The sequence below is a fragment of the Arachis ipaensis genome, chromosome B9, assembly GCF_059453495.1.
Source record: "Arachis ipaensis isolate K30076 ecotype BB chromosome B9, ASM5945349v1, whole genome shotgun sequence".
NCBI classification, from domain to species: domain Eukaryota; kingdom Viridiplantae; phylum Streptophyta; class Magnoliopsida; order Fabales; family Fabaceae; genus Arachis; species Arachis ipaensis.
In genome coordinates this window covers 53,108,449-53,133,851 of record NC_142444.1, presented here as the reverse complement: position 1 = coordinate 53,133,851, position 25,403 = coordinate 53,108,449, and the positions used below count along the sequence as shown (strand labels likewise).

At 37.1% G+C, this 25,403-nt stretch overlaps 1 non-coding gene across 1 annotated transcript; it reads left to right on the top strand.

Moving 5' to 3' along the window:
* Window positions 1-18,927: 18,927 nt before the first annotated feature.
* LOC148544671 (small nucleolar RNA R71) lies at window positions 18,928-19,035 on the top strand. The gene has a single exon (XR_015900544.1). It is a non-coding gene; the product is annotated as a small nucleolar RNA R71 (small nucleolar RNA).
* Window positions 19,036-25,403: the final 6,368 nt, after the last annotated feature.

Genomic DNA, 25,403 nt, shown 5'->3' with positions numbered 1-25,403 from the left:
AGCGCTTGTTGGGAGGCAACCCAATGTTATTTAATTATATCTATTTATTTTCCATTGCTATTTTATGTTTTCTTTAGGTTGATGATCATGTGAAGTCACAAAAACAAATGGAAAATCAAAAACAGAATGAAAAATAGCATGAAAAATAGCACACCCTGGAGGAAGATCATTCTGGCGTTTAAACGCCAGAAACAAGCATCTGTCTGGCGTTTAACGCCAGAAACAAGCATCAGTCTGGCGTTAAACGCCAGAAACAGGCTACATTTGGGCGTTTAACGCCAGAAACAGGCAGCAGTCTGGCGTTAAATGCCAGGATTGCACAGTAAGGGCATTTTGTACGCCTAATTGGAGCAGGGATGCTAAATCTTTGACCCCACTGGATCTGTGGACCCCACAGGATCCCCACCTACCTCACCATTCAAATTCAAACCATTTCCCTCCCAAACCCACCCATTTACACACTTCCATCTCCTCCATCTTCTCCACTTCTTTCTTCTTTTGCTCGAGGACGAGCAAACCTTTTAAGTTTGGTGTGGTAAAATCATTGCTTTTGTTTTTCCATAATTCAGTGGTAGAGCAATTGACTGCAGATCAAAGAGCAATGAGGAAAGAGCAACAAAGGCAAAGAAGAGACATAGAGGAGCTCAAGAGCACCATTGGTTCTTCAAGAAGAGGAAGACGCCACCCTCATTAAGGTGGACCCATTCCTTAATCTCCTTGTTCTTATTTTCCTGTTTTTCGTTTACTATGCTTCATGTTTAATTATGTTTGTGTCTTTACTATATGATCACTAGTACCTAAGTGTCTATGTCTTAAAGATATGAATGTCCTATGAATCCATCACATTTCTTAAATGAAAATTGTTTTCTGAAAAAGAAAAAGAAGTACATGAATTTCAAATTTTAAAATAGTTTAATTATTTTGATGTGGTGGCAATACTTTTTGTTTTCTGAATGAATGCTTGAACAGTGCATATGTCTTTTGAATTTGTTGTTTATGAATGTTAAAATTGTTGGCTCTTGAAAGAATGATGAAAAAGGAGAAATGTTATTTGATAATCTGAAAAATCATAAAAATGATTCTTGAAGCAAGAAAAAGCAGTGAAGAACAAAGCTTGCAGAAAAAAAATACGAAAAAAAAAGAGAGCAAGAAAAAGAAAAAGCAAGCAGAAAAAGCCAAAAGCTCTTTAAACCAAAAGGCAAGAGCAAAAAGCCAATAGCCCTTAAAACCAAAAGACAAGGGTAATAAAAAGGATCCAAGGCTTTGAGCATCAGTGGATAAGAGGGCCTAAAGGAATAAAATCCTAGCCTTAGCGGCTAAACCAAGCTGTCCCTAACTATGTGCTTGTGGCGTGAAGGTGTCAAGTGAAAACTTGAGACTGAGCGGTTAAAGTCGAGGTCCAAAGCAAAAAACAGAGTGTGCTTAAGAACCCTGGACACCTCTAATTGGGGTCTTTAGCAAAGCTGAGTCACAATCTGAAAAGGTTCACCCAGTTATGTGTCTGTGGCATGTATGTATCCGGTGGTAATACTGGAAAACAGAGTGCTTAGGGCCACGGCCAAGACTCATAAAGTAGCTGTGTTCAAGAATCAACATACTGAACTAAGAGAATCAATAACACTATCTAAATTCTGAGTTCCTATAGATGCCAATCATTCTGAACTTCAAAGGATAAAGTGAGATGCCAAAACTGTTCAGAAGCAAAAAGCTAATAGTCATGCTCATCTAATTAACACTGATCTTCATAGATGTTTTTGGAATTCATTGTATATTCTCTTCTTTTTATCTTACTTTGTTTTTAGTTGCTTGGGGACAAGCAACAATTTAAGTTTGGTGTTGTGATGAGCGGATAATTTATACGCTTTTTGGCATTGTTTTGACTTGGTTTTTAGTATGATTTAGTTGGTTTTTAGTATACTTTTATTAGTTTTTAATCAAAAATCACATTTCTGGACTTTACTATGAGTTTGTGTGTTTTTCTGTGATTTCAGGTATTTTCTGGCTGAAATTGAGGGAGCTGAGCAAAAATCTGATTCAGGCTGAAAAAGGACTGCTGATGCTGTTGGATTCTGACCTTCCTGCACTCAAAGTAGATTTTCTGGAGATACAGAACTCCAAATGGCGCGCTCTCAATTGCGTTGGAAAATAGATATCCAGGGCTTTCCAGAAATATATAATAGTCTATACTTTGCTCAAAAATAGATGACGTAAACTGGCGTTCAACGCGAGTTCCATGTTGCAGTCTGGCGTCCAGCGCCAGAAACAAGTTACAAGTTGGAGTTCAACGCCAGAAACAGGTTACAACCTGGCGTTGAATGCCCAAAACAGCCCAGGCACGTGAGAAGCTTAAGTCTCAGCCTCAGCACACACCAAGTGGGCCCCAGAAGTGGATTTTTGCGCTATCTATCATAGTTTACTCATTTTCTGTAAACCTAGGTTACTAGTTTAGTATTTAAACAACTTTTAGAGATTTATTTTGTACCTCATGACATTTTTAGATCTGAACTTTGTACTCTTTGACGGCATGAGTCTCTAAACTCCATTGTTGGGGGTGAGGATCTCTGCAGCGTCTTGATGAATTAATGCAATTATCTCTGTTTTCCATTCAAACACGCTTGTTCCTATCTAAGATTTTCATTCGCGCTTCACTATGAAGAAGGTGATGATCCATGACACTCATCACCTTCCTCAATCCATGAACGTGTGCCTGACAACCACCTCCGTTCTACATCAGATTGAATGAGTATCTCTTAGATTTCTTAATCAGAATCTCCGTGGTATAAGCTAGAATTGATGGCGGCATTCATGAGAATCCGGAAAGTCTAAACCTTGTCTGTGGTATTTCGAGTAGGATTCAAGGATTGAATGGCTGTGACGAGCTTCAAACTCGCGATTGTTGGGCGTAGTGACAGACGCAAAAGAATCAAGGGATTCTATTCCAACATGATCGAGAACCAACAGATGATTAGCCGTGCTGTGACAGAGCATTTGGACCATTTTCACTGAGAGGACGGGAAGTAGCCATTGACAATGGTGACACCTTACATACAGCTTGCCATGGAAGGAGCCTTGCGTGTGTGAAGAGGAGTACAAGAGAAAAACTGAAATAAAGAAGACAAAGCATCTCCAAAACCCCAACATATTCTCCATTATTGAGTAACAAGTATTTGTTTTATGCCCTTTGACTTTTTACAATTAAAACTAAGAATTATTATTGATATTATATCCTGACTAAGAGTTACAAGATAACCATAGCTTGCTTCAAACCAACAATCTCCGTGGGATTCGACCCTTACTCGCGTAAGGTATTACTTGGACGACCCAGTGCACTTACTGGTTAGTGGTACGAGTTGTGAAAGGTGTGATTCACAATTCGTGCACCACATACGCACCCAGATGTGCATACACACACTAGCCTTTATGCCCTCTGTTCGCAGTGCCAACACCCCTTGTGCGCGCATTCCCCTGTTTTCTGCGATCTGTGCGTGCGCACCTACTCGTGCACACGCACACATGCCCCTTTTTCGCATTATATGTGTGGCCGCACAGGCTTGTGTGTTCGCACACCAACTTACAACCACTCTGGTGGGAGCGTTGGCACAGCCTGTGCGTGTGAACCCCTGCCCCTTATGCTCTCGTGCGCCCGCACGGATTTGTGTGCGCACGCACAAACGATCCTTTCCTTCAAAAAAAAAAAAGAAGAGAGTCCTATGTGCGTGCGCACACCTTGGTGAGCACGCACACTTCTTGTTCCCTCTTCTGCCAGAAGCGCTTGCATAGAGTGTGCGCTCACACACTCTCCCTTTTTCGCCTCGTGTGCGTACGCACACCCCTATTTTCTCACCACTACACTTCTCTTCTTCTCTTCTCTCTACTTCTTCTCTTCTTTCCTCCTCCATCCTTCTCTTTTCTTGCTTTTCTCTTGTTTTCTACTTGCTTCACTTAGTTTTCATTGCATTTCATTTTCATTTTAGTAATTATATTAGTTTAGTTTAGTTGTTTGTTAAATGAATAAATTGCAAGTGTTCGCTTGATGACTGATTGGGTTGCTTATTGCCTTGAATCTTGGCATAATTGTCGATAAATATGTGCACTGAACATTAAAGCCTTGTTTAATTGCCTCATTGATTTGTGAGTTTGATTCATATGTTGTGGCGACCATATGTCTTAGACTTTATCCTTGTTTGGCATCTTGAATTGTGCACTTTTACTTTAGTGAATTGAATTGAAATTACTTGTTCATCATGATTTTCATATCAACTTCATCACATGTCTGGTACTTGTTTCTTTTTAATGATTTACATTTGTTTGAGTGACTTGACTTGATTCTTATGCACCTTGTCACTTTTTGCAACAAGTACCTTTACCATGTGACTTCTTCATTATGTTTCATGATGAATAAGGAGTTTTCTGTTCATTATTGGATTGGTTGTTGTTGTTGTGCTATTCTACATTAATTTTATGCTTTCACTTGCACCACTTCAATAGCCAATATCAAATGTTCAATTCACTTTAGTTGTGGATACCTAGGTTGTTTGTACCTTTGGTTGTTACTTATTCTTTACTTGCAACCTAGGACTACTTGATTGAGGAACATGCTATTTCCTTTTGATTGTGTGGTTTCTGTTTTTAACCGACCAATGTGTTGTGTTCTAAACCGTGCGCATTTAGAATACGCACATTGCCTTGTCTCATAGCACACTACTATGACTTTTTCCTCAAGTATTGTTTTCTACAACAACCCGGAGCCCCGGTGCCCACCAGCTGAAGGTGGAGCCTCACATCTCTTCACCCCTTGATTGAGTGCATGCACGGAGGACCGTGCAATGTTTAAGTGTGGGGAGTAGGGGTGTTCAAAACTGATCCGGACCGATCTAAACCGATCAACCGAACCGAAAAAATCGAAAACCGAACAAACCGAAAACCAAAAAAATCGAAAAAAATATATTTTGTTGTTTTTATTACGGTTCGGTTCGGTTTTCGGTTCTTACAATGAAAACCCCAACCGAACCGAACTGAACCAGTATATTAAAACCCCTTAAAAAACCAAACACCCCCCCACCCTAGTGTGACTCTCCTCTCCTGACTCACTCGCGACCTAACCCCCCTCCCCAGTCCACCCCCCCAAATGTAAACCTAGATCTAGGCGTCTAGCTGCTCTCTTCTCTCAGTCTCGCACTCTTGCTCTCTCCACTGGAGTCTCGAGCTCGAAGCCCTTCCTTCCAGCACCTGGCAGCGTCGCCGAAGCCTTCTTCCCAGCGACCACGGACGCAGCAGCGCTCTTCCCAGCGACAGCGAGCACGGACCCAGCAGTGTTCTTCCCAGCAGCGCCGAAGCCTTCTCCCAGTTCCCTCCGAGCCACCCAGCACAGCACAACACAACACAGCATGCCGAAGCCTTCTTCCCAGCAGCGTTTCTGGCTACCCATAACACAGCACAGCACCGAGCCACTCAGCCACCGATTCAAGTCAGATATGGAGCCCGTTGACTAATTTTTGTTTAATAATTATTGGTTCATTGTTTGATTCTGTTCAACAGCTTTTGATTGTTGTTCATTGTGTTATTTGTTGTTCATTGTTTATTGAAATTGCTTCTAATTGCTGGTTCACTGTTCATTGGTTTATTTGTTATTCATTGTTTAGGAAAATTGCTTCTGATTGTTCAATGTATTTGTTTAGGGAAATTGGTTCTGTGGTTCACTCTTCAATGTATTTGTTTAGGGAAATTGGTTCTGTGGTTCACTGTTCAATGTATTTGTTTAGGAGATGCTCTATCCAAGAATTATGTGACTGCTGGAAGATGTGTAATCTTGAAAACCTACCTTGGTCAAATAGGTTTTATCATACTCTGAAGTAGCTTAGTATTGTTTGATGTCGAAGGGTGTGTTCCATTTCTTCGATCAGCTAGACATACTTGTTCAATGATACAGTTAGCTGAAAATATCTGAAAATTTTATCTGAAACTGCTTCTGGTTTATTATTATTATTAATTTTTTTTGGAAAAATAATATGAAATAAAAAATTACTTTTGAAGTGATTTAGTATGATTTAAGTGTTGGAGGTTCTGGATCTTGATAGGAAGAGATTGAAATCAGTATAGTAAGATAAATTTGAATAATGAAAAAATAGAAGCAGTTTTGAAGTATTAGATTACCTTCGTCATTGTATCTAATGATTTAGTATATGTCATGAGAAACTGGATATTGTTGAATTACTTTTGTTCAATTACTTTATTGTTGGTATTGTTGCTGGTTGTTAGTATCGTTCTGTTTTTAATTTATTTGTTGTGTTTCTGCTATTTATTGTTTTTTATCTATTGTGTTCCTTACGTCATGGCTTATTGTAATTCATTTGGGATTGATTTCTTTGTGATTTCATGTCATATTAGATCTTTGTAACTATTTATGTACATCAATTGCCATTTTAATCACTGCCACATAAATTGCAGTGGCTATTCTCTTGTTCTTCTCTTTTATCTCTCGTAGGTCTACTTAATTAACACAATCAACAAAAGCAAAATGACTATTTTCTTTGACCAATGCACTTTGTTTTATTAAGCGATTTATGTTGCTTGTAAACTTCTGACATCATACTATGTAGGAGACAAACGCAGATGCACTGGATATGATAGTTGCTGCTGCCTTTTTTTTCCCATTTCAAATTTTCTCATTTAAGATGAATTAGAGAAGAATATGCTATGTATTTCAAAATTTAAATCATGGAGTGTTTTAAAAGAGACATTTATATCAATGTGCATTCTTTAGAGTGAAAAACCATAACTCAATAATGTATTTGTTCTTTTAATTTAATTTATTGTTTCTGCTATTTATTTATAGCAAGTTTAATATATTTTGTTGGATCAAGACTTTGTTAGATATTGTGTATTTGTGCTTGTCGATTTCAATGTTATGACTTTGTGAAATAGTATGATAGTATATTTTTTGAATTGATTGAAAAAACCGAACAAACCGAACTAAACCAAACTGATTTTAATTAGTTTGGTTTGGTTTGGATGGCCTCAATAAAAAAACCGAACCAAACCGAACCGCAGTTTAATTGAATGATTGGATTGGATGACTTTTTTCTCAAAAACCGAACCAAACCGTACCGCGAACACCCCTAGTGGGGAGGATCCGCAAATTTGGGGCGTAACTTTCTCTTCTCAACACTTTGCATTTATTTTTTAGTTTTTTAGTAGTTTTGTCTTTTGTGAATATTTGTTGGTATTTCATTATACTATGCTTAGTTGCTTGTATATATCTTTGTTTGCTTATAGTTCTATTTGCTTGTTGCTTGTATATATTTTAGTTTGCTTATAGTTTTGTTTGCTTGATTGCATGGTATAGGAAATAAGTTTGGTAAAACAACAAAGAATTTTCAAGAAATCTCTTTTAGGGCGTTCCATTGATTAGATTTGAAAATTTGTTTTTGAACTTGCATGAAATATTCTTTTTGGAACATAGAAAAGAGCTTAAACAAATACCAAGTGAGATTTGAGCTTAAATTGTGTGGTTGCATATTTTCAATCACAAATTTTATTCTTGTGTGTTATAAACTCCTTTTATGATTGTGATCTTAGATTTACTTTAGTCTATATGTCTTTTGGATTGCATTTAGTATGATTGAGGCCATCTTTGTATAGCTCACTAACCCATATATGGCCAACCCTTACATCTACCTTTGTAAACCACTTTTGAGCCTTTTAATTCCCCTTTTGTTCTAATTTTAAGCACATCATTCACCCCAAGTGAAAAAAACCATTATGTCTATTGATTGTATCTTTGATTAGCTTAGGTTTGAGTGTGTGTGTTAATTAAGTGTGAGGGAAATTTGTGGGAAACTTTGGTAGTTAGTTGTCTTTGGGTGTTCATTGAAAATATGACAAAATGGGTAAACACTCATACATCTATCATTTGAAACATATGCATCTCTCTTTGTAGATAAAAGAAAAAAAATTTTGGTGTATATACCTTTTTTAAAAAAAGAGAGAAAGAAATGATAGTAAGAATGTAAATAAGAGATGCATATGTATGTGAATTGGAAAGAGGATGCGTGAGTGAATGTGAAAAAAGGGATAAATGGGTAGTTAGGTTGTTTTGTTATGAATATAGGATGATATATAGGATTAGGTGGGATACTTGAGCTAATCGAAGAACCAATCTATTAGCCCACTTAACCATATGAATCCTACCCTTACCTAAGCCCCATTACAACCCACAAAAGTCCTCATGATATTTGCATTCATGCATCAAATATTAGTTAATTGTTAGATGACTTGCAAATCTTTGAGAAACATGATTAAAGGAGAATTTAGTGATTAAGCCCTAAACACTGAGCGGTTAGAGTGTATACACATCCGGTGAGGGGTTCGATCGCTCAATTCTATGTTCCCATTGCTTACCTTGTATCTTCTTGCAAGTTGCTTGTTAGTTTTTGAAAATTTCAAATCAAATCTTTGGATGTGGATCATATTGCTATATTTGCTTTGTCTTAGCCCTAAGCTTTATTTTGGATTGATTGGAACTCTTTTGCTTGTTTTTGCCAAACTCAATAGGAACCATAGTGTAGATATAGATAGATAGTATGTAGTATAGTTGCATGCATATAGTTAGATGCATTAAATAAATTGCTTGCCCTCCTTATTCTTCTCCTTTGATTGTGATTAGCATGAGGACATGGTATTGTTTAAGTGTGGGGAAATTCAGTGACAGACCTAAAAAATTTTAGGAGTGGGGGCAAAAATATGTATATTAAATAAGTTTTATTAAATATTATTAATTATATGGAGATATAAAAATTAAAAAAGAGTTAGTGAACACTTTCATTCTTAAAATACTATTCATTATATATAATTTATAAAAAAATATTTTTTATTTCTAAAATTTAAAATTAAAATATTTTAATTAAATTATAGATAACTTATTATCCTAACTAATCTTTTTATACACATTTAATAATAAAAGACTGAATTAACTGGCATATTAGCGTCTAATGATATATTAGTATTTATAATTTGAAATTAGAATTATATATAAATACTAGAAAAATTAAATCTTTATATGAAAAGTTTGTTTATATAAAATAATAAAAACATAATTTATAATTTTTTATTTCTTTTTAAAATAATTAAATTTGTTATATAACTTTTAATTTAATTTTGATATAATGTTAGATAAAAGATTTTATGTATCTGTTTATTTATATATTGTAATTAAAATATTTTTTATCATTATTTTTAAAAATAAAAATATATTCTAAATTAGTAAATTAATTAGTTCATTTTAAAATTTTATATGCAACATAGGTACATATAATAGAACAAAAGATAAAAAATAAGTAATAAAGATGAATAAATCGAGAATAAAATAAATATATAAAGTCACAAAAAAATAAAATATTAGATTAATACCTAAACTATAATTGTTTGAATTAAAAATTGCAATTGAAAATATCAAAAAGAGAAATAATGAATTGAAAGATACATAGAGTTATGGAGAGCTACATAAAAAATTGGAGAATTTAAAATTTACTTTTTGATGAAGAGAAGATGACCATTAGATAAGGAATAGAAAAAGAAGGTTGAATATAAAAATAAGAAGAGGGTTTAAGAGAATAAAGAAGTGATGGTACAATAATTAAATTTGATTAGGTTAAATAATAGTCAAAATGATAAAAAAAAATAAATTTAAAACTTTAGCTAATTGAATTTATTTTATTTGTAGTGAGATCATTTAAAATTTGAAGTGGGGACATATTATATATAACAATATTTTTTAAAACAAAAATTAAAAATATCATGGGGGCAAGTGCCCCCTTATTGTTGTGCTTGGGTCTGTCCTTGGGGGAATTGATGAGTCCAGATTTTCTAATATATTTTGGTTTGATTTGAATAGATTTCATCACATAAACCCACATTTATTCACTTAAATAGCATACTTTTGTGTTTTCTCTCTAAATTGTGCCTAATTGTGAAAACATGCTATTTTGTGCTTATTTCGATCACTTTTATCCCACTTTTATGCCATTCGATGTCATGACATGTTTGTTGAGTGATTTTAGGTCCTAGAGGCAAGTTTGGTAAGGCAAGAGTGGAAGTAAGCATGTACAAAGGGAGAAAACAAAGGAGAAGCACACATTGGAGTGTGCGTGCGCACAACCACCTGTGCGTACACACAAAAGTCGCGCAACCATGTGTGCAAGCGCACAATAATCTGTGCGCGCTCGCAGGAAGAAAATCAGCAAGTGTGCGTACGCACACACCTTTGTGTACGCACACGTCCTAGCACGTGACTCACTTACTGGAAATCGCTGGGGACGATTTTCGGGCCTCCAGAGTCCAGTTTTTGGACCTTCTAAAGCTGTTTCTTCCTATATTAGACAAGGCCTCACTCCATGTGAAGGGGGGGGGGGGAGAAATTAGGGTTAGATTTTAGTCATGTAGCTCATTTTCTAGAGAGAGAAGCTCCCCCCTCTCTCTAGGACCTAGGGTTTTTAGTTTAATTTCCTTGTAATTTCTATGTTTAATTATTGTTTTAATCTAGTTTCTTCTACCTTTCTTTACTTTATTGTCTTAATCTCCTTATTTTATCTTGTTAATTTCTCATTTTGGTTATTTTTATGTTTAAGCACACTCTTGTTATTTTAATTTACATTTAATGCAATTCATGTTTCATGTCATTTATTGCTTTATTGAGTTGCTATCTTTATTTTCCTTGCTTGGTAGTTGTAGCATTTATTATTTCTTATCATTTTACCATGCTTTCTTTACATGGCCACCAAGTGTTTGACAAAATGCTTGGTTGAGTTTTTGCATAGTTTTTCTCACTCTTGGTTGAGAAATTGTGTGGTTTGGGTGAACTTGAGTGGTGGATGTCCATTCCACATTGTGTGAGGGTTGTTAATTAATTTGGTTTCCACTAACGCTAGTCTTTCACTAAGTTAATTAGTGAGTTGATTAGGACTTGTGGATTGAAATTAATTATGCCTAGTTGACTTATCCTCGATGTAGGGTTGACTAATTGGGATTAATCCACTCACAATTATCATGTTTGTGGTCTACAACTAGGATATGGATCCTTAATTACACACTTCTTACCAAGAGTCCTTTTTAGCTTTCAATTGCCATTTTCATTGCCTTTACTTGCCTCCATTCAATTTCTTGTATGTTAAGTTACCTTCTTGCACTTTAATTTCTTGCCAATTGCCATCATCCAACCCCCATGCTCTCTCTCATAGCCAATAATTGTACACTTAATTGCAACTCCTAGGGAAGACAACCCGGGACTTAAAACTCCCAGTTAATTTTGTATTGATTGTGACATTTTCATATTGAAATTTGATATTAGTCAATTGTTGGGTATGAAACTATACTTTCAACGCTAATCTTATTTTGAGATAAATTCCGAACCCACTTTAGGCTTGTATCACTATCAGAGTGGCGCAACTAGAAGTGTAACATTCTGATAGTAAGGGTGTTATACAAGAGGCCCGTGCATACGCATGGGTGAATGATTGAGTTTGTGCAATTAATCATAAAGATATGAGAGAAACAAATAAAAGTTGGATAATCATATGTTTGTTATATACATATATTGAGTTTAGAAATATGATCACAATGATGTAATTAATAATCCTGAATCATGTATTAAGTAAACATTCTTAATTAATATGAATACATGGAAAGAGAAGAAAGATTGGTTCTCGAACCAAAAGTGTACATTTTCCATGGCAAAATTTGATAGTTGTGCTGCAATAAATTTAAAAACACCAAGTGAGTTTGCAAATTAATAATGTGTGCAAGATATAGATATAATGATAAGGATAAAGCATGGTTAAAATTTAAAAACAAAATGTTGAGACATAAATAAGGATGAAATAGTCAAAGAAAGAATTCAGAGGAATTGAGAATATGATCCTTAAAAATTATGTGTGACACAATATGCCAAAATCAACTATTTATGAAAACTTCATATAAACACCATTGTTGGTTTCAATGTAATTGTTTAAATCGTCATGAGGAATAACAATCTTCAATCTATATTTGTTAGTAATTTTGAGATTGTAATATATAGTTGGCCATGTGTGAATACTGGTTGTTTAAGGAGTAACCCAACCAATTCTAGCTTAAACCTTATGATTTTGTGTCAAATAAATGATGGTTGATTGAATTGACATAACCAAGCAAATCCTCTCCAAATCACTTACTTATAATGCAAGAAAGTGCATAAAACCTAATGAAGCAAGTGAAAAATGCTTGAAAAGCTAACATAAGATGACTTGTCATCAGCGTGCCACGCCCATGCATTTTTGTGGCATTTGCTCCAACTGGCACGCCAGTTTCACACGCCCAGCTTGTTTTGTTGTTTTCTTCCCGTTTTTGATGTCTTTTTCACCTGAAATTCAGCACAAACTTATTTCAAAGCAATGTACCATAATATTCATCAAATAATGCATGAATTGCAATGATCAAATGAGATTATGCTCTTTTATGGTCCTTTTTATGCAAGAAAAAGGGTAGATGATGCAAGTCATCAGTCCCTTTTTGGACAAGTTCGTGGTGGTTTTCATAGACGACATCTTAGTTTACTCCAAGACGGTAAGGGAGCATGAGGAACACTTGAGGATTGTGTTGTAAATCCTAAAGGAGCGAAAGCTGTATGCCAAGTTGTCGAAGTGTGAGTTCTGGAAGGAAGAGGTGAAGTTCTTGGGCCACGTGGTGAGCAAAGGAAGAATAGTCGTGGATCCTTCAAAGGTAGAAGCAGTGATGGAATGGGAAAGACCAACGACGGTAACGGAAGTGAGAAGCTTCTTGGGTTTATCCGGATATTACCGGAGGTTTATCGAAGGATTTTCTCGGATTGCACTACCAATGACGAAGTTAACAAGGAAAGAAGTGCCATTCGTGTGGACGCCGGAGTGCAAAGAGAGTTTTCAGACTCTGAAGCAGAGATTAACTTTAGCACCTATTCTAATCTTACCGGAACCGCACATGAACCGTTTGAAGTGTATTGTGATGCGTCACTGAAGGGTTTGGGTTGCGTGTTGATGCAACACCGGAATGTGGTGGCTTACGCATTACGTCTGCTGAGACTGCATGAGGTGAATTACCCCATTCATGACATGGAATTAGTGGCGATTGTGTTTGCATTAAAGATTTGGAGACACCACTTGTACGGATTAAGGTTTAGCGTCTTTTCTGATCATAAGAGTCTCAAGTACATCTTTGACCAGAAAGAGCTTAATATGCGCCAGAGAAGGTGGTTGGAGTTGCTTAAAGATTATGATTTTGAGTTGAGTTATCACCCTGGAAAGGCGAACGTGGTAGAAAATGCTTTGAGTCGGAAATCCTTAACGATTGCTTGTATGAGAATCAAGGAGGAGGATGGTGTGCGAAATCGTGATCATTCCATTCCTTGGTAACGGCGCTAAAAACTCAATACGCACGTTTATGATCTTATATCTGTTTCACAACTTCGTACAACTAACCAGCAAGTGCACTGGGTCGTCCAAGTAATAAATCTTACGTGAGTAAGGGTCGATCCCACGGAGATTGTCGGCTTGAAGCAAGCTATGGTCACCTTGTAAATCTCAGTCAGGCGGATTAATTTGTATTAAGAAATTATAGTGGATGAAAATAAATAAAATATAAAATAGGATAGTGGTACTTATGTAATTCATTGGTGAGAATTTCAGATAAGCGTATAGAGATGCTTTCGTTCCTCTGATCTCTGCTTTCCTGCTGTCTTCATCCAATCAATCCTACTCATTTCCATGGCAAGCTTTATGTAGGGCATCACCGTTGTCAATGGCTACATCCCATCCTCCAGTGAAAATGGTCCAATGCGCTGTCACTGCATGGCTAATCATCTGTCGGTTCTCGATCATACTGGAATAGGATTTACTATCCTTTTGCGTCTGTCACTACGCCCAGCACTTGCGAGTTTGAAGCTCGTCATAGCCATCCCTTCCCAGATCCTACTCGGAATACCACAGACAAGGTTTAGACTTTTTGGATCTCAGGAATGGCCATCCATGGGTTCTAACTTATACCACGAAGACTCTAATAGCTCGGACTCGGTCCCCTGTATTAGATATCCAAGAGATATGCATTCAATCGAAGGTAGAACGGAAGTGGTTGTCAGGCACGCGTTCATAGGGGAATGATGATGACTTTGTCACGATCATCACATTCATGTTGAAGTGCTAATGAATATCTTAGAAGCGGAATAAGTTGAATTGAATAGAAAAACAGTAGTACTTTGCATTAATCTTTGAGGAACAGCAGAGCTCCACACCTTAATCTATGGTGTGTAGAAACTCTACCGTTGAAAATACATAAGTGATGAAGGTTCAGGCATGGCCGAGAGGCCAACCCCCAAAACGTGATCAAAGGATCAAAATTTAATCCAAAGATGTAAATACAATAGTAAAAAGTCCTATTTATACTAAACTAGTTACTAGGGTTTACAGAATGAGTAAATGATGCAGAAATCCACTTCCGAGGCCCACTTGGTGTGTACTTGGGCTGAGCTTAAAGTTTACATGTGGAGAGGTCATTCTTGGAGTTGAACGCCAGTTTGTAACGTGTTTATGGCGTTGAACTCCACTTTGCAACTTGTTTCTGGCGCTGAACGCCAGACTGCAACATGGAACTGGTGTTCAATGCCAGTTTGCGTCGTCTAAACTCGGGCAAAGTATGGACTATTATATATTGATGGAAAGCTCTGGATGTCTAATTTCCAACGCAATTGAAAGCGCACCATTTGAAGTTCTGTGGCTCCAGAAAATCTACTTTGAGTGCAGGGAGGTCAGAATCCAACAGCATCTGCAGTCCTTCTTCAACCTCTGAATCTGATTTTTGCTCAGGTCCCTCAATTTCAGCCAGAAAATACCTGAAATCATAGAAAAACACACAAACTCATAGTAAAGTCTAGAAATGTGATTTTTAATTAAAAACTAATAAAAATATACTAAAAACTAACTAAATCATACTGAAAACTATGTAAAAACAATGCCAAAAAGCGTGTAAATTATCCGCTCATCACAACACCAAACTTAAATTGTTGCTTGTCCCCAAGCAACTGAAAATCAAATAGGATAAAAAGAAGAGAATATACTATAAATTCTAAAATATCAATGAAACTTAGCTCCAATCAGATGAGCGGGACTTGTAGCTTTTTGCCTCTTGAATAGTTTTGGCATCTCACTTTATCCATTGAGGTTCAGAATGATTGGCATCTATATGAACTCAGAGTTTAGATAATGTTATTGATTCTCCTAGTTCAGTATGTTGATTCTTGAACACAGCTACTTTATGAGTCTTGGCCGTGGCCCTAAGCACTTTGTTTCCCGTATTACCACCGGATACATAAATGCCACAGACACATAATTGGGTGAACCTTTTCAGATTGTGACTAAGCTTTGCTAAAGTCCCCAATTAGAGGTGTCCAGGGTTCTTAAGCACACTCTTCTTTTGCTTTGGACCTTGACTTTAACCGCTCAGTCTCAAGTTTTCATTTGATACGTTCACGCCACAAGCACATGGTTAGGGACAGCTTGGTTTAGCCGCTTAGGCCAGGATTTTATTCCTTTAGGCCCTCCTATCCACTGATGCTCAAAGCCTTGGATCCTTTTTATTTACCCTTGCCTTTTGGTTTTAAGGGTTATTGGCTTTTTGCTCTTGCCTTTTGGTTTTAAGAGCTTTTGACTTTTTCTGCTTGCTTTTTCTTTTTCCCATTTTTTCGCTATTTTTTCACATTTTTTTTCTGCAAGCTTTTATATTCACTGCTTTTTCTTGCTTCAAGAATCATTTTTATGATTTTTCAGATTATCAAATAACATGTCTCCTTTTTCCTTATTCTTCAAGGGCCAACATATTTAACATTCATAAACAACAACTTCAAAAGACATATGCACTGTTCAAGCATTCATTCAGAAAACAAAAAGTATTATCACCACATCAAAATAATTAAACTAGTTTCAAGGATGAATTTGAAACCATGTACTTCTTGTTCTTTTGTAATTAAAACAGTTTTCATTTAAGAGAGGTGATGGATTCATATTCACTACTTTAAGGCATAGACACTTAGACACTGATGATCATGTAATAAAGACACAAACATAGATAAACATTTAACATAAGAAAATGAAAAACAGAAAATTTAAGAACAAGGAATGAGTCCACCTTAGTGATGGTGGCGTTTCCTTCTTGAAGAACCAATGATGTCCTTGAGCTCTTCTATGTCTCTTTCTTGTCTTTGTTGCTCCTCCCTCATTGCTCTTTGATCTTCTCTAATTTCATGGAGGATGATGGAGTGCTCTTGATGTTCCACGCTTAGTTGTCCCATGTTGGAACTTAATTCTCCTAGGGAGGTGTTGATTTGCTCCCAATAGTTTTGTGGAGGGAAGTGCATCCCTTGAGGCATTAGTGGTTATGAAAAAAAGCAATGCTTTTTCCACACCAAACTTAAAATGTTTGCTCGTCCTCGAGCAAAAGAAGAAAGAAAGGATGAGAAGAAGGAGAGATGGAGGTGTGTTGATGGTTTGAATTTGAGTGGGTGGGTGTAGGTGGGTTGTATGATGGTTTTAGGGGAGTAATGGATGTGAGTGGTGAAGAGGTGATGGAGAAGAGAGATTGAGGTGATTGGTGAAGGGTTCTTGGGAAAGAGTGATATAGGATTATGAGGAGGGAAGGTGAGTGGAGGTAGGTGGGGATCCTGTGGGGTCCACAGATGCTGAGATGATCATGTGGGGTTCACAGATCCTGAGGTGTTAAGGATTTGCATCCCTGCACCAATTAGGCATGTAAAACGCCTTTGCATGCAATTCTGGCGTTTAAACGCTGAATTGATGCTTGTTCTGGGCGTTCAACACCCAGATGCAGCATGTTTCTGGCGTTGAACGCCAGTTCTATGCTTGTTTCTGGCGTTTAATGCCAGCTTTCCTCTGGGTGCAATCCTGGCATTTAAACGCCAGACTGCTGCTTGTTTCTGGCGTTTAACGCCAGTTTCATGCTCTGTTCTGGCATTAAACGCCAGCCAGATGCTCCTTACTAGCGTTTAAACGCCAGTAAGCCCTTCCTCCAGGGTGTTCTATTTTCAATGCTGTTTTTCATTCTGTTTTTGATTTTTCAGTAGTTTTTGTGACTCCACATGATCATCAACCTAGTAAATCAAAGAAAATAAAATAAAATATATTAAATAACATTGAGTTGCCTCCCAACAAGTGCTTCTTTAATGTCAATAGCTTGATAGTGGGCTCTCATGGAGCCACACAGGTGATCAGGTCAATTTTATAGACTCCCAACACCAAACTTAGAGTTTGGTTGAGGCCTCCCAACACCAAACTTAGAGTTTGACTGTGGGGGCTTTGGTTGACTCTGCAGTGAGAGAAGCTTTTCATGCTTCCTCTCCATGGTTACAGAAGGAGATCCTTGAGTTTTAAACACAAGGGAGTCCTCATTCAGTTGAATGATCAATTCTCCTCTATCCACATCAATCACAGCTCTTGCTGTGGCTAGGAAGGGTCTTCCAAGAATGATGGATTCATCCTCATCCTTCCCAATATCCAGGATTATGAAATCAGCAGGGATGTAAAGGCCTTCAACCTTTACTAACACGTCCTCTACTTGACCATAAGCCTATTTTCTTGAGTTGTCTGCCATCTCTAATGAGATTCTGATAGCTAGCACCTCAAAGATTCCCAGTTTCTCCATTACAGAGAGGGGCATGAGGTTTATTCCTGACCCAAGGTCACATAGAGCCTTCTCAAAGGTCATGGTGCCTATGGTACACGGTATTAAGAACTTTCCAGGATCCTGTTTCTTCTTAGGCAATCTCAGTTGATCCAGATCACTCAGTTGATTGGTGAGTAAGGGAGGTTCATCTTCCCAAGTCTCATTACCAAATAATTTGGCATTTAGCTTCATGATTGCACCAAGGTACTTGGCAACTTACTCTTCAGTAACATCTTCATTCTCTTCAGAAGAAGAATACTCATCAGAGCTCATGAATGGCATAAGGAGGTTTAATGGAATCTCTATGGTCTCCAGATGAGCCTCAGAGTCCTTTGGTTCCTCAGAGAGAAACTCCTTATTGATCTCTGGATGTCCCAGGAGGTCTTCCTCACTGGGATTCACGTCCTCCTCCTCTTTTGTGGTTTCGGCCATGATGGTCATTTCAATGGCCTTGCACTCTCCTTTTGGATTTTCTTCTGTATTGCTTGGGAGAGTACTAGGAGGGGTTTCAGTGATCCTTTTACTCAGCTGGCCCACTTGTGCTTCCAGATTTCTAATGGAGGACCTTGTTTCATTCATGAAACTTAGAGTGGCCTTAGATAGATCATAGACTATGTTTGCCAAGTTAGATGGGGTCTGCTCAGAACTCTCTGTCTTTTGCTGAGTGGATGATGGAAAAGGCTTGCTATTGCTAAACTTGTTTCTTCCACCATTATTAAAGCCTTGTTGAGGCTTTTGTTGATCCTTCCATGAGAGATTTGGGTGATTTCACCATGAGGGATTATAGGTGTTTCTATAGGGTTCACCCATGTAATTCACCTCTGCTATTGCAGGGTTCTCAGGATCATAAGCTTCTTCTTCAGAAGATGCCTCTTGAGTACTGTTGGATGCAGCTTGCATTCCATTCAGACTCTGAGAAATCATATTGACTTGCTGAGTCAATATTTTATTCTGAGCCAATATGGCATTTAGAGTATCAATTTCAAGAACTCCCTTCTTCTGAGGCGTCCCATTACTCACAGGATTCCTCTCAGAAGTGTACATGAACTGGTTATTAGCAACCATGTCAATGAGTTCTTGAGCTTCTGCAGGCGTTTTCTTTAGGTGAATGGATCCACCTGCAGAAGTATCCAATGACATCTTAGCTAATTCAGACAGGCCATCATAGAATATATCCAGGATGGTCCATTCTGAAAGCATGTCAGAAGGACACTTTTTGGTCAGTTGCTTATATCTCTCCCAAGCTTCATAGAGGGATTCACCTTCTTTCTGTCTGAAGGTTTGAACATCCATTCTAAGTTTACTCAGCTTTTGAGGAGGAAAGAACTTGGCTAAGAAAGCCGTGACCAGCTTATCCCAAGAGTTCAGGCTATATTTGGGTTCAGAGTCCAACCACACTCTAGCTCTGTCTCTTACAGCAAACGGGAAAAGCATAAGCCTGTAGACCTCGGGGTCAACCCCATTGGTCTTAACAATATCACAGATCTGCAAGAACTCAGTTAAGAACTGAAAAGGATCTTCAGATGGAAGTCCATAAAACTTGCAGTTCTGTTGCATCAGAGAAACTAATTGAGGTTTCAGCTCAAAATTGTTTGCTCCAATGGCAGGAATGGAGATGCTTCTTCCATGTAAATTGGAATCAGGTGCAGTAAAGTCACCAAGCATCCTCCTTGCATTATTGTTATTTTCGGTTGCCATCTCCTCTTCTTGTTCGAAAATTCCTGTAAGGTTGTCTCTGGATTGTTGTACTTTAACTTCTCTTAGTTTCCTTTTCAGAGTCCTTTCAGGTTCAGGATCTGCTTCAACAAGAATGTTCTTGTCCTTGCTCCTGCTCATATGACAAAGAAGGAAATAACAAAGAAAATATGGAATCCTCTATGTCACAGTATAGAGATTCCTTTGTGTGAGTAGAAGAAGAAAAGAATGTAATGTAAAGAAGAGAAGAGGGAAAACTCGAACACAGAGAGGGAGGTGGTGTTCGAATTTTTGGATGGAAGAGAAGTGTTAGTAGATGAATAAATAAATAGAAGGATATGAGAGAGAGAATTTCGAAATTTAATTAAAATAAAAATTAAAATTGAAAGTTAGATTTCAAAAATTAAAGTTGAAATTAAATTAAAATTAAAACAATTAGTTAATTAAAAAGGAATTTTGAAAAAGGAGAGAGGGAATTTTCGAAAATAAGAGAGAGAGGATTAGTTAGGTAGTTTTGAAAAAGATATGATTGAAACAAAAAGATAAGATTGATTGAAAAAGTTTTGAAATTTGTTTTTGAAAAAGATATGATTGAAATTTAAAAAGATATGATTGAAACAAAAAGATAAGATTTGAAAATCAATTTTAAAAGGATAAGAAGTTAGAAAAGATTTTGAAATTGAATTTGAAAAAGATATGATTGAAATTTTAATTTGAAAAAGATTTGAAAAGAAAATTAAAAAGATTTGATTTTGAAAACTAAAGTTGATTACTTGACTAACAAGAAACTAAAAAGATATGATTCTAGAGTTTAAAGATTGAATCTTTCTTAATAAGCAAGTAACAACTTGAAATTTTTCAATCAATCATATTAAATGTTAGTAAAGATTTTGAAAATTAAGAAATAAAATAAGAAAAAGATTTTGAAAATCAAATTTAAAAAGTTTTCGAAAATATGAAGGTAAAATGAAAAAGATTTGATTTTTGAAAAAGATTTTGAAAAGATAAGATTTTTAAATTGAAAATTTGATTTGATTCATAAGAAACAATTAAATTTAAAAACTTTTTGACTAAATCAAATCATATTTTTGAAAATTTTGAGTAAAATAAGGAAAAGATATTTTTTTTATATTTGAATTTTTAATGAAGAAAGAGAAAAACATGAAAAAGACTCATAACATAAAAATTATGAATCAAAACACCCAATGCATGCAAGAACACCATGAATGTCAAGATGAACACCAAGAACACTTTGAAGATCAAGATGAACATCAAGACTTATTTTTGAAAATTTTTAATGAAAGAAAAATATGCAAGACATCAAACTTAGAAATTTTCAAACTTTAGAAACTAACAAATTAAAAATGCATATGAAAAACAAGAAAAGACACAAAACAAGAAAATATGAAGATCAAACAAGAAGACTGGCCAGGAACAACTTGAAGATCATGAAGAACATATGATGAATTTTCGAAAATTCTTGAGAAAAAAGAAACACATGCAAGACACCAAACTTAAAAATTGACTCTAGACTCAAACAAGAAACATCAAAAATATTTTTGATTTTATGATTTTATAAATTTTTTTGTATTTTTTGAAAATTAATTGGGAAAAACGAAAAAGAAAATTTTTTTTTGTATTTTTTTCGAAAATAAGAAATAAAATAAAAAAAACTTAAAATTAAAATAAAATTACCTAATCTGAGCAACAGGATGAACCGTCAGTTGTCCAAACTCGAACAATCCTCGGCAACGGCGCCAAAAACTTGGTGTGCAAAATCGTGATCATTCCATTCCTTGGTAACGGAGCTAAAAACTCAATACGCACGTTTATGATCTTATATCTGTTTCACAACTTCGTACAACTAACCAGCAAGTGCACTGGGTCGTCCAAGTAATAAACCTTACGTGAGTAAGGGTCGATCCCACGGAGATTGTCGGCTTGAAGCAAGCTATGGTCACCTTGTAAATCTCAGTCAGGCGGATTAATTTGTATTAAGAAATTATAGTGGATGAAAATAAATAAAATATAAAATAGGATAGTGGTACTTATGTAATTCATTGGTGAGAATTTCAGATAAGCGTATAGAGATGCTTTCGTTCCTCTGATCTCTGCTTTCCTGCTGTCTTCATCCAATCAATCCTACTCATTTCCATGGCAAGCTTTATGTAGGGCATCACCGTTGTCAATGGCTACATCCCATCCTCCAGTGAAAATGGTCCAATGCGCTGTCACTGCATGGCTAATCATCTGTCGGTTCTCGATCATACTGGAATAGGATTTACTATCCTTTTGCGTCTGTCACTACGCCCAGCACTTGCGAGTTTGAAGCTCGTCATAGCCATCCCTTCCCAGATCCTACTCGGAATACCACAGACAAGGTTTAGACTTTTTGGATCTCAGGAATGGCCATCCATGGGTTCTAACTTATACCACGAAGACTCTAATAGCTCGGACTCGGTCCCCTGTATTAGATATCCAAGAGATATGCATTCAATCGAAGGTAGAACGGAAGTGGTTGTCAGGCACGCGTTCATAGGGGAATGATGATGACTTTGTCACGATCATCACATTCATGTTGAAGTGCTAATGAATATCTTAGAAGCGGAATAAGTTGAATTGAATAGAAAAACAGTAGTACTTTGCATTAATCTTTGAGGAACAGCAGAGCTCCACACCTTAATCTATGGTGTGTAGAAACTCTACCGTTGAAAATACATAAGTGATCAAGGTTCAAGCATGGCCGAGAGGCCAACCCCCAAATCGTGATCAAAGGATCAAAAGATAATCCAAAGATGTAAATACAATAGTAAAAATTTCTATTTATACTAAACTAGTTACTAGGGCTTATAGAATGAGTAAATGATGCAGAAATCCACTTCCGGGGCCCACTTGGTGTGTGCTTAGGCTGAGATTGAAGTTTACACGTGGAGAGGTCATTCTTAGAGTTGAACGCCAGTTTGTAACGTGTTTCTGGCATTGAACTCCACTTTGCAACTTGTTTCTGGTGCTGAACGCCAGACTGCAACATGGAACTGGCGTTCAACGCCAGTTTGCGTCGTCTAAACTCGAGCAAAGTATGAACTATTATATATTTCTGGAAAGCCCTGGATGTCTAACTTCCAACGCAATTTGAAGCGTGCCATTTGGAGTTCTGTAGCTCCAGAAAATCCACTTTGAGTGCAGAGAGGTCAGAATCCAACAGCATCTGCAGTCCTTCTTCAACCTCTGAATCTGATTTTTGCTCAGGTCCCTCAATTTCAGCCAGAAAATACCTGAAATCATAGAAAAACACACAAACTCATAGTAAAGTCCAGAAATGTGATTTTTAATTAAAAACTAATAAAAATATACTAAAAACTAACTAAATCATACTGAAAACTATGTAAAAACAATGCTAAAAGCGTATAAATTATCCGCTCATCAGAGGAGTTAGTGGATAAATTTGTGGATCTTAAGCTGGATATTGGTGAAGTTGCCAGAAGAGCTTGTTTGAACCAGTTACAAATTTCTAGCACGTTTAAATCAGTAATACAAAGGGCTCAGCAAGATGAGCAGAAGCTTCAGCAATTGTTTCAACCAGTTGGTGATAAGAGGCGTGAAGAATTCACTAAGGATGATGAAGGGTTATGGAGATACAAGGGAAGGATTTGCATACCGGATGTAGGAAGTTTGAGACAAGATTTGTTGTTGGAAGCTCACAACAGTGGGTTTTCCATTCATCCCGGAAGCACGAAGATCTATTATGACTTGAAGAAGATGTTCTGGTGGCTGGAGATGAAGGGTGATGTAGCAACAGTGGTATCCAAGTATCTAACTTGCCACAAGGTGAAGATAGAGCATCAGAAGCCGTCAGGAATGTTACAGCCACTTGAAATCCCTCAGTGGAAGTGGGAAGGAATCACGATGGATTTCGTGACAGGTTTACCGAGGACTAGGTCGGGATTTGATGTGATTTGGGTGGTCGTGGATTGCTTAACCAAATCCGTTCATTTTCTGCCTATCCAAGTAAAAGAGATGGCTCCGTATGAGGCCTTGTATGGACGGAAGTGCCAATCTCCACCCTGTTGGTATGAATCCGGTGAAGCAAGCATTTTGGGTCCTGATTTGATAGCGGAGACTACTGAGAAGAATAAGAAGATATGAGAAAGAATTTTGACTGCTCAGAGTCAACAGAAAAGTTATGCAGACTAGAGGAGAAAACTGTTAAGAGTTTGAAGTGGGGGAGCATGTATTCCTTAGGCTTACACCGACAACTGGATTGGAAGAGCAATCAAAACCAAGAAGTTGAACCCAAGATATATGGGACCATTTGAGATTCTGAAGAGATTTCGGCCGGTGGCGTATCAAGTAGCTTTGCCACCTCATCTGTCTAACTTGCATGACGTATTCCATGTGTCACAACTTCGTAAATAAACGTCGGATGCTGCTCATGTGTTGCATCCTGAGTCGACTGAGTTGAAGGAAAACTTAACTTTCCAAGTAACGCCAGTGAGGATCGACGACACTAGTGTGAAGAAGCTGCGAGGAAAGGAAGTTTCATTGGTTAAAGTTTCTTGGGAGCGAGCAGGAGTTGAGGAGCATACTTGGGACTTGGTGTCTAAGATGCGAAAGGATTATCCCGAGCTATTCTCAGGTAATTCAAATTTTGAGGGCAAAATTTCTTATTTGGTGGGGAGAATATAAAAACCGCAACCAAGCAACCGGTTAATTGAGTTATTATATTGCCCAAAATAGATTCTAAAAAGTTAGAGTGAGAATTTGAGGATTTAAATATGATTTTTTGGACTCAGTGGGTCTTTCTGAGTCAGAAAATGTGTTTTCTGCGAAAAACTGTGAAGAACCACAAACCAGCACTTGAACCGATTGAACCAGTTCAAGTCTGCCCAGTACCGCACGAGAAAAAGTGAAAACAGTAAAAAATCTTAGAAAAATGTTAGAAATAGAAAACCGGGCGTTAATTTTAAAGGTTTGGCCCGAAGTTGGGCCAAATAGGCTAAAAACGCTAATGGGTTGGACCGAACCCAAGTTGGGGCCAAGCCCAACATATATAAGCACTTAAGTGAACCTTTTTTCACTCACAAAACACAACACACAGCAGAAAAGAGAAGGGGGAGAGGAGAAGAGATAGAACACTATTCACTCTTCACTTCAATCTGCGACATCTCGAGCTACAGAGCTCCGATTCGTGTGCCGTCAGCGGATACGCGAAGCTCTCGCCGAGTCCGTCAATTCTATCTGAGCCTTTTGGTAAGTTTCTCGAAATTCTTCTTCCCTTCTGTTGCCCTAAGATTTTGAGTTTGATGAGTGATGATCTTGAGAAAACCTTATATTTTGGTTGTTTAGGTGCTACTCCTTGGTGAGGAAATGTTGGGTTCTAGCCCAAATTTCAGTAGATGAGGTAAGATTCTCAAGAACCCTAGTAAAAATGACTAATTTTGGGTATTAGGTTTTAATTTATGTGATATATGTGGTGATAGCTTGAATTTTGGAGCTTGTTGGTGATTGTTGGTGCTTGTTGGAGGTTCTTGGTGGCCTAGATTGTGGTTGAAAACTCTTTTGGTGCTCATTTAGGGTTTTGGTGCATAAGGGAATTCACCAATGTATGGTTTCAGTTTCCTCTATGTAGTATATTGATGAGCGGATAATTTATACCCTTTTTGGCATTATTTTTACATGGTTTTTAATATGTTTTAGTTACTTTTTATTATATTTTTATTAGTTTTTATTCAAAAATCACATTTCTGGACTTTACTATGAGTTTGTGTATTTTTCTGTGATTTCAGGTATTTTCTGGCTGAAATTGAGGGACCTGAGCAAAAATCTGATTCAGAGGCTGAAAATGGACTGCAAATGCTGTTAGATTCTGACCTCTCTGCACTCGAAGTGAAATTTCTGGAGTTAAAGAAGCCCAATTGGCACGCTCTCAATTGCGTTGGAAAGTAGATATCTTGGGCTTTCCAGCAATATATAAT